General features: G+C 35.3%; 1 long non-coding RNA gene across 4 annotated transcripts in view; it reads right to left on the bottom strand.

The window, feature by feature from the left end:
• The window catches only part of LOC134808004 (uncharacterized), a 316,641-nt gene that overhangs the window by 29,003 nt on the left and 270,072 nt on the right, over window positions 1-17,566 (bottom strand). For all 4 annotated transcript variants that reach the window (XR_010149863.1, XR_010149860.1, XR_010149861.1 and 1 more), the window contains 2 exons: window positions 16,745-16,858; window positions 1,948-2,103 (listed from right to left, as the gene is read on the bottom strand). This is a non-coding gene — a long non-coding RNA (uncharacterized LOC134808004). The remainder of the gene's footprint in view (window positions 1-1,947; window positions 2,104-16,744; window positions 16,859-17,566) is intronic.

Below are 17,566 nucleotides of genomic sequence, written 5' to 3'. Positions count from 1 at the left end.
ATACATTGGTTTGAAATCTATTTTATTTGACATTCATATAACCCTCCAGGTTTATTTTGCTTATTTTATTGTATATCTTTTTCTATTAATTTACTTTCAACCTGCTTCTTTATATCTAAACTTTCCTTTGCAGAAAGCATAGAGCTGAGTCTTGCTTTTTATCCATTCTATTAATTTCTATCACCTAAAAGGTATTGCTGGATTTATGTCTACTATTTTATTATTTGTTTTTCCTTCTTCTTTTCGCTCCCTTTTCGGCCTTTATTTGGATTATTTAAACATTTTTAGTACTCTACTTTATTTTGCCTATTCCACTTTTATCTATATTGGTTGCTCTAGTTACATATATATGTATTCTTTCATAGTTCACTTAGAGTTAATATTACATTGCTTCTTGTAAAACTTAGAAACTTTGCATCTATATAAGTTTCTTATATTTCTGTTCCATTTACTGATGTTTTTTATGTTAAAGTAGTCTTACAATATGCATTTATATACATTGAAATTCACACTGGCCATATTATAATTTTTGTTTTAAATAGTCATACATTTTTAAAGATGATAGAATAAAAAATTTATTTTCTTTTTACCCAGATAATATCAATTTCTTATATTCCTCATTCATTTTCAAGGTCAAGTCTTCCCTTTGATATAATTCCCTGTAGGCTGACAAACTTCTTTTGGCTGTTCTGATACAATAGGACTGCTGGTGAAGAATTCTCATAGTTGTCTTTTATTGGAAAACATCTTTATTTTGCCGTCATTTCTGAAGGGTAACTTCACTAAATAAAGAATTCAAGGTTGGCTTTTTGTTTCTTTTAGACATCAAAGATGTTGCATTCTTATCTAGCTTCATTGGTTCCTGATGTGAAATCTGCTATCATTCAAATTACCGCTCTCTATATCAGAAACAAAGGCAAAATAAAGACATTTTTAGATAAAGTTAATATGTTAGAAAACTGTATTCAGCAACGTATTAACATATGTCATAATTCTATTGATCAAAATTGAATTTTTAGGTAACTGAAATCATTATGGCTAACTTAACCAAGAAATACTTTATTAGTGTTCTGCCATACAATCAAGCCACAAGGAGCTACCTCCTCTTCTGTGATGAAGAGGCTTTCATATCAGGAAGCCACTAAAGAAGAACCAGACATTTTCAATGGTGTAGCAAAAGTTATAGGTAAATAAATTTTTGAACCATGGCTTCCACTTTTATTTTTACTTCTTTTCTGCAACTGCATTTAATTAGGTGGAAGTAAACTATACAAAGAACCCCAACTAAAGGTGAGCTTCAGAAATGTAGCTTTAAGTTTTCTAGCCGCTACACTAAAAGAAAACTGATGGAATACAGTGATGCATAGTTCTCAACCTTTTCCTACACTAAAAGTTACCAAAGAGTAATAACAACTACACAACCATCCCATATACAAATGCAAACTTCTTACTGTCTATCAAAGAGGAAGAAATAAAGTCCCAACAATTTGTACGTCAATTTCTGGATGATTGCTCTTCCTTTTCTAATTCAGTCATAATTACACATTGATAATGTGAAATATATGTGCTATGTTATAAAGATAAGCAGTACCAACACTAGCTATATGTTACATAAAACATTAGGGGAAAGAAAAATATAAAATAATTTAACAAATAATAATGTATAAAGTTTTATTAAATAGCATATACTAAGAATATAAATTAATTTTAATATAAACATTATAACAAGAAAAAATATGGGTAACTATCATAATTCTAGTTGTATTATGCTCTGTATATCGACTTCTCAATGTTCTTTAACTTTTATCATTGGCCAAAACAGTAACAGAAGATGCTCAAGGGGATACCTTGAATGTTACATGAATCTCTCTCTGACCTCATTTTGTAGCAGCTGTATTTCCCCTTGATTTTTCAGGATTAAACAACTAATCCAACACGGTAACCCACCTCTTCTTTTCCTGTTCACCTTTTAGCTGCAGACTGTGACAAATTCAAAATAACCAGATATTCTCAGTGGCCAATGCAACAGAAACACTGTTCCATCTCCTTTTGCAAGCATTCTTCCTTGGGCACTAAGATCTCCAATCAGCAGATCTCAATGTCCTGGGTTTAGAAACAAAAATCCTGTTAGAGTTCATTAAATTAAATATAGTGACATGTGCCAGTCCTACTTCTAACTCTTATTTTTAGACTTAAACATGGTTGTAAGATCACAAAACTAAAACACGGCAGACTCAGGAGAGAAACAGGTACAATGCCCATTCCCATAGCTCTAGGTCATGGAGAATGCCAAAGGTAAAAGAGCTTTCAGAGGCTTAACCAGAAATCACCCACTATCACTTAAGAAGATACATTTTAAACTCTCTTTCTTTCACTTTCAAGGATTTTCTTTTATGTAATATGGCATTATTAATGAAATAAATGACAGGAGTCACTTTGATTTCTGTGAGTGTACAGAGATTTTGCAGTGAAAAAAGGGATACACTGAAGACTATAATTTGATATGCAGTAATTATTTGGGGAATGGAGTAATAAGTGGGAGACAAATCCGAGCCTTTTTATCATTGTCATATGCTTTTTTTTTTTTTTTTTTTTTTGAGACGGAGTCTCTCTCTGTCGCCCAGGCTGGAGTGCAGTGGCGAGATCTCAGCTTACTGCAAACTCCGCCTCCCGGGTTCACGCCGTTCTCCTGCCTCAGCCTTCTGAGTAGCTGGGACTACAGGCGCCCGCCACCACGCCTGGCTAATTATTTGTAGTTTTAGTGGAGACAGGGTTTCATCGTGTTAGCTAGGATGGTCTCGATCTCCTGACCTCGTGATCCGCCCGCCTCCGCCTCCCAAAGTGCTGGGATTACAGGCGTGGGCCACCGCGCCTGGCTGTCATATGCTTATTAAAGTGAAAAATTATTTCTGAAACTTAACAAAATCTCCTTTATTAAAAATTACTTTTTCGTATTAGAAATTTAATTTTTATTGTTGATGTTAGTTTTTTCTTGACTGAGAAAATCTAAAGCGATACCAAAAGAAGACCCATCTAACCATAACTAAAAATCCACAATAAGTTAAATCAGCCAATTCTGGCATAAGAGTCTTGTTTTGTTTCTAGGAACATTCAGTTATTTTACATCTTTCAGAGATATTTATTAGTGATGAGTGTCATAGATTGTATTCATATATTATAAATCGGGTAAATATCACAACGATCATTCAGAACAATGACAGAGTTAGAAAACAGCTAAGTCACAAAAATAAGTTAATAATTCTGAAGTAAATGTTTGGAATAATAGATTTGAAAATTAAACATCATACTTTTGGGTAATGAATGATCAAAGATCAATCATAATGAAATTTTAATATATTTTAAACTAAGCAGCAATAAAAATATGGCATAGACATATTTGTAAAATGCAGCTGAACAGTGAAACTCTAAAGAGTTTTGTTGTTGTTATTTTTACTTTTTAATGCATGTGTTAGAAAAGAAGAAAAAATGGAAAAGTTAGTGATTCAAGCTTCCATCTCAAAATCTAGGAAAAGAACAGTAAATTAAACACAAAGAATATATTGGAGGGAGAAAATTTTTTAAAGTGAGCAGACACCAATAAAATATAAAGCACATATACATTACAAAAAGTCCAAATGTACAATAGAGAAATGAACTAAGTCAAAATTTGGTTCTTTGGGAAAATTAATAAAATTAATAAGTGATAGCAAGACCAAAAAAATGAGAAAAACACAAATTACCAATATCAGAAATGAAGCTGTAGTGGGGGTGACCATCATTATAGACCCAACAGATATGAAAAAGTCTATAAGAGGATATTAAGAAAACCTTATATATTAATACATTGAATTATTTACATGAAAAAGATAATCTTAAAAAACAACACACCAAAACTGATAAAAACACATCAAAAATCTGAATATTATTAATCTATTAGAGAAATTAAATCTATACTTTTAAAACCTTCCCACAAGGAAATCTTCTGGCCCAGAGAGCTTCACAATCACAGATATATTTGTTCAAATACTTAAGGGAGAAATAATTTCACACAGTCTTACACAAATTCTTACAGAGAATAGAAAGAAGGGGAATACTTCCCACCTTGTTCTATGGGATTATCATAATTCTGATATTTTAAAATCTGAAAGCCTTCCTATGGATTTGGGAGGTAGAGTGATGAGTTACATAAATATGTGTAATTAAGAGGAGGGTTTTAAATAGCCTCATTTTACCAAAAATTGAGAGTCGATTGCTAGAGAAAACCAGTACATGTCCAGACTTCAAACCTCACTTTTGGCCTGGTGATTTTCCTTGTGGTTTGGAAGGATTCTAGTATAAAAGGAAATGACAGAAGAGTTTAATGGCATAGTGCTAGTGTAGGATGGTACTCGAGACGTCAAACATTGTCCTGTGAATTGATGAGATTTATCTATTTTGAATATCCAGTTTATAATTACAGCTTCTGACACTGTATAGAGTTAAACGTGAATATTCATAAATGTGCTTTAAATAGCGTGTCCTATGTTACGGTTGTATGTGACTAATCCTATTAATTTCATAGCCTTATTTTGCTGATTGCAATGATTACTTGTAGAATCTATCATTTTAAACTCGGCAAAGCATCAATAATTTTATAATCCATCACAACCTATTTTTTATTATTCTATTTCCAACTGATTTTATATTTTAAGACATCTCTCATAGTATACATAACTTTCTAGTTATTACTTAACATACAAAAATAAATATTGTCTCAGATAAACAGTTTGATGGCTGAATAATTGTAATTTGATTAGACAGTTTGTGGGGTCTAAGAAAATCTTGGTGAAAAGCTGTGGTTATAAACAGAAATTTATTTGTATAAAAACAATGCTCACATTAAATAATTTTGTCCATGGCATTTGAGAAGAAGGAATTAAGCATTGACCTATAATCCATTTCTATTTTAATTGCTGAGGGATCTCCTGGGAAACAAAAGAGGACAGAAGACCTAGTCTACTTTCTTTGTAAATGTGCTGACAGTTGACATCATAGTAATTTGTCTAAAAGTATTAGTATCATTCATATAAGTAGGATAATTAGAAGAGCCTGATAAAATATATCTTAGTAGCATGTCCCAGCTTTAGGACCATTAAACTGAGATACTTCAGATAGCTTACTTCTATGACATTGTCTAAGATGCCATGCCTATAAATTGATATCAACTTATAGGAAACCATGCATTTTATAAAATACCGAAGGTAGACATACATAACCTAATTTACCAAGAACTTATCAGTTGTTTAATGTGACTACTTTTGTGTTTATAAAGTACCACAATATACTCTTACTTTGAGAAGGTATTTTGATACATTTCTATTGTTTTGTTTCTTTTAAAATATGATATCAAAATTCCACTCAAAGCTATGATAAAGTAACCTGTGGTAAAGTAAATTGATATCAATTTATAGACATGGCATCTTAGAAAATGTCATAAAAGTAAGCTATCTGAAGTATGAAATAGGTATGTTTCAAAATCTAAATGATCCCCACTGTATGAGATAAGAAACCTTGTACCTTACATTGAAACATCACTTATTGCAAGCCAGTGAGTGTGTGTTTGATAAAATAACATCTGGAGAGCTGCTAGAGACCAAGAATAATCCTATCAATATTATCACCTACTTTCTCATAGAATGAGAAGCCTAAGTCCATTGTCAGTAAATCATCAAACAACTTGAAACTTGTAGTATGTAAGGTGATGATTAACTGTTCACAGAGTTCTTTGGCTGAGCATCTGTGATTTAGTGACTATTTATAGCATACTTTCTAGCAGAATACTGACATCTAGGGGCCTTAATTTACATTAACTGAAAGGGCTTAAGAGTGCTCACACTAATTAAAGTCATATCTATTCCAGCTAAGACTGTCTCAGGAAAGGTGCAAAAAGGAAGGAACTCTAGCTTACTACTAACCTGAAAATATTAATTTCATATTGATTGGTGAGGGTACATTCTGCAGACATAAAACTTTGCACAATTGTAAAGAGTCAGCATTCTTTATATTGAGAGCAGATAATGAAAAAAGCAGAGGCTAGTTGATTCAAAATGGTCAAAGGAATGTATTACATTGATGGAAAAGCAATGCGAGCTAGTAACTGGTGTCTTTGTCCCAAAGCACACATTTAGAATGTGCATTGTCTTATTTTTTTTAAAAGTCTTACTATGTAATTGATACTTGACATTGAAATAGAGGATAGTCAAGGTATAAATAGCTTGGAAACCAATGAAACACTGAACAATCAAGCTTCCACCAACACACAGACACTTTTACAAAGCTTCTTCCTGAATAGCTAGCAGCAGCTGTGAGAAGAGGAAACCATCAACCCACAACACTAACCAAGAAAAATAACACGGATTTAATCTATTGCATAAGCATGCCCAGGAGCAATGGAAACTTTATTAAAAGAAGTGCAATCTTGTGGAGACCTAATTCATGGAGACAATAATACCTTTTAAACATACATTTATGCTGTTACAGCTTTGAGGAAACCATGCATTTTATAAAATACTGGAGATAGACATGTATAATCTAATTTACCAAGAACTTACCAGTTTTTAATGTGACTACTTTTGTGTTTATAAAGTACCATAATATATTCTTACCTTGAGAAGATATTTTAATACATTTCTATTGTTTTGTTTCTTTTAAAATATGATATTAAAGTGCCACTCAAAGCTATGATAAAGTAACTTGTGGTAAATCTTCCCTAGAAGACAATTAGAAGAAGAACAAAATAAAATAAAATTAAAAAACAGAAAAAATTATGTTTGAAGACAGGGGAGATTAGCTGATATAACCAGAATTTCAAATGGCAAACCCATGCAGGTGACTGAACAGCACAGAGCGGTAAGCCAACATTCTGAACTGGCTAACTTCCTTTGAGTATTTGCTGATTCTGGGTTGAGGTCAAGAGGCTGAGGATGTGGCAAATAACCCAGGTAAATAGTGCTACTAAGAAAAAAAATCAGTAGAAATTATGGAAGAGTCTTGAGCCCAAAATTTAAAAAACTGGAGACTTGAAAGACTAGGAGTGTGGAGTGTGATAAGTGAGAAACAGATATCAGAGAATCATTCTCTCTGCTAGTTTGACTGTGACAATACGACGAATTCTAAAGCTGTGCAAAAGGAACAGGTTAAAGATAGGCCAAGCAAAAATTTCACAGGATAAAGTTTTAAGCAGTCTCATAGTAACTGGGAGACAAGAGCAAGAATTCAGGAAACACAGGAAGATGGGAGAGGAGCCACTATGACTTCTCTAGCACCTGGAACCCCTGGAAGACTACACCTTGGAGCAGGGAAGGTTGGAGACAAATGACAAATGAACAAATTATTCTCAAAACTGTGACTCAAGATGGAGTCTAGTAGGCCCTTTATTAGATTAAGTGGGTTCACCTACATTCTATCTTCCTAGCAAAGAGGGACAGTAAATTATCCAGCAGCTCTAAATTACTTATTAAATATATAGGTTTTAACTCACAAGTATATCAAGGGATTTAAGAAATAATCAAACATCAGAAAATAGAGTAGAAAAAATATAATCCTAAGTTTATCTATCTCCAAAACTAAATCTGATACTTAGTGTAAATAAATTTCTAGAGCTACAATGAAGGGGACAAAATGTGCAGAAAACACTTCAAACCACTGTTAAAAAAAAAAAAAAAAAAGCAGTAAAATAGCTAAACAGAAAACAAATGTCCCACATGAAAACCTGGGGTAAATTAAATAAATATTATTTATTTAATACAGTCAGAGTATTAAGTGATCTGAAGATACAGCACCATGCCATGAGGTCTGATGTTTCCAAGCCACTCTTAACCATAAATGCAGTGTTTCCCAGGTGGTTGACCTGAAATTAGTCATTGATCATATTCTTTTCAATATTGCAAAAACAGAAATTGAGGAGACATTTGTATCTCTTTACAGATGTTGATTAGCTTGAAAAATACAAAAGTGTGTCCAGCTAGAATAAAGATGAAAAAATATTAAGAATAAGACTTAGCTTGATCTGTTATCTACCAATATATTCTGAACGATTATTTATAACCACATCCATGGATTATTCAGTCCTTTAAATACACTAACGTGTTTTTTGTAGCTGTTCCGTGGAAATTATGCAAAAAAATACTATTGTATCATTTTAGAGTAAAAGTGTCAATAAATGGTGGGGAACACAGCATGTTGAGGGAAGAATACATAGGAAAAGTAGATGCTATAGTTAAATTTTTAATTAGGCATATTTTCATAAAACCATCTAATTAAATTTATTAATTCAATGAAAATTCCAGTAAGCCAAATAATGTTTTTAATTTTAACACTTCCTTATTTTAAACATTTTCTGATCTGACCGTACAATCAAATGTTTCCATTGGTGCCATCAATTTCAATTTCGAAAAAATCTTCTCCTATCTAGAAGTATACATTGTATCTGTCTCTAAAATTTATTTTCCTGTCCAATTTTCAGGCATAAAAATTCTTCCTTCAAGTTTTAAAAAATATAATTGTTAAATATAATATGAAATTTTTAAATATTATGATTATATAAAATATAATTTATTTTCTCTCCTATTTGTTCAGTTCTCTCCTGTCATCTTTGTCTATTTCTTTTTTTCTTCTTCTTCTTTTTTTTTTTTTATTATACTTTAAGTTTTAGGGTACATGTGCACATTGTGCAGGTTAGTTACATATGTATACATGTGCCATGCTGGTGTGTTGCACCCACTAACTCGTCATCTAGCATTAGGTATATCTCCCAATGCTATCCCTCCCCCCTCCCCTGACCCCACCACAGTCCCCAGAGTGTGATATTCCCCTTCATGTGTCCATGTGATCTCATTGTTCAATTCCCACCTATGAGTGAGAATATGTGGTGTTTGGTTTTTTGTTCTTGTGATAGTTTACTGAGAATGATGATTTCCAATTTCATCCATGTCCCTACAAAGGACATGAACTCATCACTTTTATGGCTGCATAGTATTCCATGGTGTATATGTGCCACATTTTCTTAATCCAGTCTATCATTGTTGGACATTTGGGTTGGTTCCAAGTCTTTGCTATTGTGAATAGTGCCGCAATAAACATACGTGTGCATGTGTCTTTATAGCAGCATGATTTATAGTCCTTTGGGTATATACCCAGTAATGGGATGGCTGGGTCAAATGGTATTTCTAGTTCTAGATCCCTGAGGAATCGCCACACTGACTTCCACAATGGTTGAACTAGTTTACAGTCCCACCAACAGTGTCAAAGTGTTCCTATTTCTCCACATCCTCTCCAGCACCTGTTGTTTCCTGACTTTTTAATGATCGCCATTCTAACTGGTGTGAGATGGTATCTCATTGTGGTTTTGATTTGCATTTCTCTGATGGCCAGTGATGATGAGCATTTTTTCATGTGTTTATTGGCTACATAAATGTCTTCTTTTGAGAAGTGTCTGTTCATATACTTCACCCACTTTTTGATGGGGTTGTTTGTTTTTTTCTTGTAAATTTGTTTGAGTTCATTGTAGATTCTGGATATTAGCCCTTTGTCAGATGAGTAGGTTGTGAAAATTTTCTCCCATTTTGTAGGTTGCCTGTTCACTCTGATGGTAGTTTCTTTTGCTGTGCAGAAGCTCTTTAGTTTAATTAGATCCCATTTGTCAATTTTGGCTTTTGTTGCCATTGCTTTTGGTGTTTTGGACATGAAGTCCTTGCCCATGCCTATGTCCTGAATGGTAATGCCTAGGTTTTCTTCTAGGGTTTTTATGGTTTTAGGTCTAACGTTTAAGTCTTTAATCCATCTTGAATTGATTTTTGTATAAGGTGTAAGGAAGGGATCCAGTTTCAGCTTTCTACATATGGCTAGCCAGTTTTCCCAGCACCATTTATTAAATAGGGAATCCTTTCCCCATTGCTTGTTTTTCTCAGGTTTGTCAAAGATCAGATAGCTGTAGATATGCGGCGTTATTTCTGAGGGCTCTGTTCTGTTCCATTGATCTAGATATCTGTTTTGGTACCAGTACCATGCTGTTTTGGTGACTGTAGCCTTGTAGTACAGTTTGAAGTCAGGTACTGTGATGCCTCCAGCTTTGTTCTTTTGGCTTAGCATTGCCTTGGCGATGCGGGCTCTTTTTTGGTTCCATATGAACTTTAAAGTAGTTTTTTACAATTCTGTGAAGAAAGTCATTGGTAGCTTGACGGGGATGGCATTGAATCTATAAATTACCTTGGGCAGTATGGCCATTTTCATGATATTGATTCTTCCTACCCATGAGCATGGAATGTTCTTCCATTTGTTTGTATCCTCTTTTATTTCATTGAGCAGTGGTTTGTAGTTCTCCTTGAAGAGGTCCTTCACATCCCTTGTAAGTTGGATTCCTAGGTATTTTATTCTCTTTGAAGCAATTGTGAATGGGAGTTCACTCATGATTTGACTCTCTGTTTGTCTGTTATTGGTGTATAAGAATGCTTGTGATTTTTATACATTGATTTTGTATCCTGAGACTTTGCTGAAGTTGCTTATCAGCTTAAGGAGATTTTGGGCTGAGACAATGGGGTTTTCTAGATATACAATCATGTCATCTGCAAACAGGGACAATTTGACTTCCTCTTTTCCTAATTGAATACCCTTTATTTCCTTCTCCTGCCTAATTGCCCTGGCCAGAACTTCCAACACTATGTTGAATAGGAGTGGAGAGAGAGGGCATCCCTGTCTTGTGCCAGTTTTCAAAGGGAATGCTTCCAGTTTTTGCCCATTCAGTATGATATTGGCTGTGGGTTTGTCATAGATAGCTCTTATTATTTTGAAATACGTCCCATCAATACCTAATTTATTGAGAGTTTTTAGCATGAAGGGTTGTTGAATTTTGTCAAAGGCTTTTTCTGCATCTATTGAGATAATCATGTGGTTTTTGTCTTTGGCTCTGTTTATATGCTGGATTACATTTATTGATTTGCGTATATTGAACCAGCCTTGCATCCCAGGGATGAAGCCCACTTGATCATGGTGGATAAGCTTTTTGATGTGCTGCTGGATTCATTTTGCCAGTATTTTATTGAGGATTTTTGCATCAATGTTCATCAAGGATATTGCTCTAAAATTCTCTTTTTTGGTTGTGTCTCTGCCAGGCTTTGGTATCAGAATGATGCTGGCCTCATAAAATGAGTTAGGGAGGATTCCCTCTTTTTCTATTGATTGGAATAGTTTCAGAAGGGATGGTACCAGTTCCTCTTTGTACCTCTGGTAGAATTCGGCTGTGAATCCATCTGGTCCTGGACTCTTTTTCATTGGTAAACTGTTGATTATTGCCACAATTTCAGCTCCCGTTATTGGTCTATTCAGAGATTCAACTTCTTCCTGGTTTAGTCTTGGGAGAGTGTATGTGTCGAGGAATTTATCCATTTGTTCTAGCTTTTCTAGTTTATTTGCGTAGAGGTGTTTGTAGTATTCTCTGATGGTAGTTTGTATTTCTGTGGGATCGGTGGTGATATCCCCTTTATCATTTTTTATTGTGTCTATTTGATTCTTCCCTCTTTTTTTCTTTATCAGTCTTGCTAGCAGTCTATCAATTTTGTTGATCCTTTAAAAAAACCAGCTCCTGGATTCATTAATTTTTTGAAGGGTTTTTTGTGTCTCTATTTCCTTCAGTTCTGCTCTGATTTTAGTTATTTCTTGCCTTCTGCTAGCTTTTGAATGTGTTTGCTCTTGCTTTTCTAGTTCTTTTAATTGTGATGTTAGGATGTCAATTTTGGATCTTTCCTGCTTTCTCTTGTGGGCATTTAGTGCTATAAATTTCCCTCTACACACTGCTTTGAATGCGTCCCAGAGATTCTGGTATGTTGTGTCTTTGTTCTTGTTGGTTTCAAAGAACATCTTTATTTCTGCCTTCATTTCGTTATGTATCTAGTAGTCATTCAGGAGCAGGTTGTTCAGTTTCCATGTAGTTGAGCGGTTTTGAGTGTGATTCTTAATCCTGAGTTCTAGTTTGATTGCACTGTGGTCTGAGAGATAGTTTGTTATAATTTCTTTTCTGTTACATTTGCTGAGGAGAGCTTTACTTCCAACTATGTGGTCAATTTTGGAATAGGTGTGGTGTGGCGCTGAAAAAAATGTATATTCTGTTGATTTGGGGTGGAGAGTTCTGTAGATGTCTATTAGGTCTGCTTGGTGCAGAGCTGAGTTCAATTCCTGGGTATCCTTGTTGACTGTCTGTCTTGTTGATCTGTCTAATGTTGACAGTGGGGTGTTAAAGTCTCCCATTATTAATGTGTGGGAGTCTAAGTCTCTTTGTAGGTCACTCAGGACTTGCTTTATGAATCTGGGTGCTCCTGTATTGGGTGCATATATATTTAGGATAGTTAGCTCCTCTTGTTGAATTGATCCCTTTACCATTATGTAATGGCCTTCTTTGTCTCTTTTGATCTTTGTTGGTTTAAAGTGTGTTTTATTAGAGACTAGGATTGCAACCCCTGTCTTTTTTTGTTTTCCATTTGCTTGGTAGATCTTCCTCCATCCTTTTATTTTGAGCCTATGTGTGTCTCTAATGTGAGATGGGTTTCCTGAATACAGCACACTGATGGGTCTTGACTCTTTATCCAATTTGCCAGTCTGTGTCTTTTAATTGGAGCATTTAGTCCATTTACATTTAAAGTTAATATTGTTATGTGTGAATTTGAGCCTGTCATTATGATGTTAGCGGGTGATTTTGCTCGTTAGTTGATGCAGTTTCTTCCTAGTCTCGATGGTCTTTACATTTTGGCATGATTTTGCAGAGGCTCGTACCGGTTGTTCCTTTCCATGTTTAGCGCTTCCTTCAGGAGCTCTTTTAGGGCAGGCCTGGTGGTGACAAAATCTCTCAGCATTTGCTTGTCTGTAAAGTGTTTAATTTCTCCTTCATTTATGAAGCTTAGTTTGGCTGGATATGAAATTCTCGGTTGAAAATTCTTTTCTTTAAGAATGTTGAATATTGGCCCCCACTCTCTTCTGGCTTGTAGGGTTTCTGCCAAGAGATCCGCTGTTAATCTGATGGGCTTCCCTTTGAGGGTAACCCGACCTTTCTCTCTGGCTGCCCTTAACATTTTTTCCTTCATTTCAACTTTGGTGAATCTGACAATTATGTGTCTTGGAGTTGCTCTTCTCGAGGAGTATCTTTGTGGCGTTCTCTGTATTTCCTGAATCTGAACGTTGGCCTGCCTTGCTAGATTGGGGAAGTTCTCCTGGGTAATATCCTGCAGAGTGTTTTCCAACTTGGTTCCATTCTCCCCATCACTTTCAGGTACACCAATCAGATGTAGATTTGGTCTTTTCACATAGTCCCATATTTCTTGGAGGCTTTGCTCATTTCTTTTTATTCTTTTTTCTCTAAACTTCCCTTGTCACTTCATTTCATTCATTTCATCTTCCATCACTGATACCCTTTCTTCCAGTTGATCGCATCAGCTCCTGAGGCTTCTGCATTCTTCACGTAGTTCTCAAGCCTTGGTTTTCAGCTCCATCAGCTCCTTTAAGCACTTCTCTGTATTGGTTATTCTAGTTATACATTCTTCTAAATTTTTTTCAAAGTTTTCAACTTCTTTGCCTTTGGTTTGAATGTCCTCCCGTAGCTCACAGTAATTTGATCGTCTGAAGCCTTCTTTTCTCAGTTCGTCAAAGTCATTCTCCATCCAGCTTTGTTCTGTTGCTGGTGAGGAACTGCGTTCCTTTGGAGGAGGAGAGGCGCTCTGCGTTTTAGAGTTTCCAGTTTTTCTGTTCTGTTTTTTCCCCATCTTTGTGGTTTTATCTACTTTTGGTCTTTGATGATGGTGATGTACAGATGGGTTTTTGGTGTGGATGTCCTTTCTGTTTGTTAGTTTTCCTTCTAACAGACAGGACCCTCAGCTGCAGGTCTGTTGGAATACCCTGCAGTGTGAGGTGTCAGTGTGCCCTTGCTGGGGGGTGCCTCCCAGTTAGGTTGCTCGGGGGTCGGAGGTCAGGGACCCACTTGAGGAGGCAGTCTGCCCGTTCTCAGATCTCCAGCTGCGTGCTGGGAGAACCACTGCTCTCTTCAAAGCTGTCAGACAGGGACATTTACTTCTGCAGAGGTTACTGCTGTCTTTTTGTTTGTCTGTGCCCTGCCCCCAGAGGTGGAGCCTACAGGGGCAGGCAGTCCTCCTTGAGCTGTGGTGGGCTCCACCCAGTTCGAGCTTCCTGGCTGCTTTGTTTACCTAAGCAAGCCTGGGGAATGGCAGGCGCCCCTCCCCCAGCCTTGCTGCCGCCTTGCAGTTTGATCTCAGACTGCTGTGCTAGCAATCAGCAAGACTCTGTGGGCATAGGACCCTCCGAGCCAGGTGCGGGATATAATCTCGTGGTGCGCCATTTTTTAAGCCATTCCGAAAAGCGCAATATTCGGGTGGGAGTGACCCGATTTTCCAGGTGCGTCCATCACCCCTTTCTTTGACTCAGAAAGGGAACTCCCTGACCCCTTGCGCTTCCCAAGTGAGGCAATGACTCGCCCTGCTTCGGCTTGCGCATGGTGCGTGCACCCACTGACCTGCGCCCACTGTCTGGCACTCCCTAGTGAGATGTACCCGGTACCTCAGATGGAAATGCAGAAATCACCCATCTTCTGCGTCGCTCACACTGGGAACTGTAGACTGGAGCTGTTCCTATTCGGCCATCTTGGCTCCTCCCCCTGGACTCCATCTTTGTCTATTTCTTTTGCTGAATTTTCTTCTCTTTTTACCTCAAGTATATTTTATGATTTTTTGAGGCTACAATGTCAGAAATGCTTTTTGTAACAGTTACTCAACAAGTATTTTTTATGTAACAATTTCTAAGTCATACTGTTCTTTTAAGAATAGTAGTATAAGACCACTTAAGGTGTTTTACTTAAATTTCAAGTGCAGGATTATAGTTTGGAATTATAAAAAAATGTAACTGAAAAACTGATGAAAGAAATGATATGTTCTACTAATAACAATCATAAAGGAAAATGTCAGTTTTCCTAATAAGAGTTAGTGGTGAGAATAAAGTCAGCGAATGTCATGTGGAAACGTATTTAAATACACCGATTAAAAAGTTCACACTGAAATTTTTCCCTTTGGTGTTAATATGAATGAAGGAAGAAAGAAGAAAATATAAGCATGACTTCTGAAGTGCCTACTAGAAGATGTGTTTCATGACATTATTTTGTTAATCCTTACAATAGCCCAGTGAGGTATTACATTTCCACTTTAGAGATGAATAAACAAGGCTCAGAGAGTTTGAGTAACTTTTGCATATTACAGAGCTTCTAAGTGCTTGCCCAACCAATAAAAGTTCCAGGATTGGAAAAAAAATTGTAAAAGAAAAGTGAGATGATAAATAGAGTGGTAAATTGGAAGGGACTCCAGACTTGGTGTTTAGAAATGTGGATTTGTATCTTGGATCTCCCATTTACTAACTCTGTATTCTTGGGTTAGTCATTCAAACTCTTTTAATCTTGATTTTATTTTTTCTTTAGTTATATTGGAGTTTGAAGAGAACAGAAATAGCTCAACTTTCTTCACCAATGTTCAGAACAAACAAGGGGTAAGGCAGATGGAGAGGATGATGTTATCTTTATTAATAAAACTAAAATTGGAGAATATATCTTAAGTCGACTGGCTAGAAGACCTACCCCATCATGTAGACTTCAAGACAGTGCTCCACCAAGAAGGAGAGAGCAGATAGAGGCTAAATAGTCTCTGTTTTTATAAAATTCAGACAAATGGCTTCACTCACTAATCAGACAACTCATTGCATCTCCGGGGAAAGTTGTGAGGTGTATGGAGTATGGAAAGAGTTCAGGAGTTTTTAGAAGAAGTTCTACCTGAGAAATCAAGAGGTATGATATTTTACAAGGAAGTTTAAGACATGAGTAGCATGTATGGAATCTATTGATTCCACTCCCAATGAAACACAAATATTTTTTAAGATACATATGGGTATTTTAACAATGTTATAATACATATATCAGAGAAAATTTTTGAGGCCCAAGTAAGATATAAGATAAAAGCACTTTGGAAACTGTAATGTTATTTACAAATGTAAGACACTATTATAATTTACATAAAATATCTTGTCAATTAAACCTCTCTTTCCTTTGACTTTCAGCTGCATCCTTCAAGAACATCCTCCAAGATGTTCTTTAATACAGGTTTTTGACTGAATTGTAAATTGTTTTAAGGAATTAACATTTACTAGGAACTCTTGTGTGTCAATAACACTGGTTTGCATATGCTTTTAATTTAACATGCAGAAATGTCCTGATAATTTGCAAATAAATCTGTGGCTCAGAGGAGTTATGCAACATGCCCAAATTTACACAGCTAGTATAGGTGTTATCTGGAAAAGCCAGTGGGATGGGGAAATTGGTTGAAGATCATTATTACCCTCTGAATTTTCACTGTGCTGGAGACAGTTGACTAAAAATGTAGTGTTAAGAATAATCTTTAACCAACATTTCCTATCATAAAATTTTAAATTAATATCTATATATTAAAATGCATTTCTAAATGTTAAAATATATTTTAAATATCAAACCAAATGTTTGCTCTTTTCTGGTACAAAAGCTTGATTTTATTGTTTTGCCTCCTTAATGATTTTCAGTGTAACAAATATCCCAATGAGCAAAGGGTAATGCTATTTTTAGTCTTGATTCCTTAAGTTTATTGGCCAGAGAAAGCCATCAGCTGAAGACTGGATTAATTATAATTATTTCTCTTACTTGAGGATGTCTTGGATCATTTGAAATCTGCCAGTGACCTTTTGTGTCTCCACTGTACAGGTTTGCCTTGCCTTTGATTCTTCCATTTTCTCTACACATTATGTGACAATCATTCTAGGGGAAAAACAAATACATTAATGCCATCTTTTGTATCATTTGAATTTAATTATCATTAAAGGTATCAGAAGGAAGCAGCCAATTTCAACAAATCATGTCAGACACATGTATAAAATTTCCAATGATAATGATGGTATTGCGCCACAGTGGTCACACTGGAGACCTTTCAGAGAATTTTATGATGTGTAGAAAGATTTAATGTGTTTTACTAGTTTTTAGTTGAAGTCATATTTGCTAAAGGCACAAAAACAGTGAAAATTTTAAAAAGAGTTTATATCATCTTACAGGCTGAAAAAGCTCTGTCTAGGAACAATAAAATGCTAGTACCTGGGCTAGGTTAATTATCAAATTCAAGAATCTAAAATGATGATGTAGTATATATTATGTTAGAGCTCTAGTCAATCATTAACACCACAAATAGGTATCAGCTCTATGAAATCAAATATATAAGTAATTGAGTAGATTTTGTTCATTTTAATTTAAATTTCTGATGTTACTGTATATATAATGATTATCATATGTTTCTGGAGTGCCAGTAGGTGTTAAATCAAAATCTACAATGTATGCCTTAACAAATTGAAAGATGCATTTTTTTCAGTAAGGGATATTGGTAAAGACTGATAGTGGTTACAGGAGTACATAATATGGAAAAGTCGGAAGATAACCTAAAATAATTCAAAGCATCTACATTCATTAGACATTAAT

Source organism: Pan troglodytes, chromosome 13 (genome assembly GCF_028858775.2).
Source record: "Pan troglodytes isolate AG18354 chromosome 13, NHGRI_mPanTro3-v2.0_pri, whole genome shotgun sequence".
NCBI classification, from domain to species: Eukaryota; Metazoa; Chordata; class Mammalia; order Primates; family Hominidae; genus Pan; species Pan troglodytes.
The sequence above is the reverse complement of the archived record's forward strand: the minus strand, read 5'-3'. Positions and strand labels throughout refer to the sequence as shown.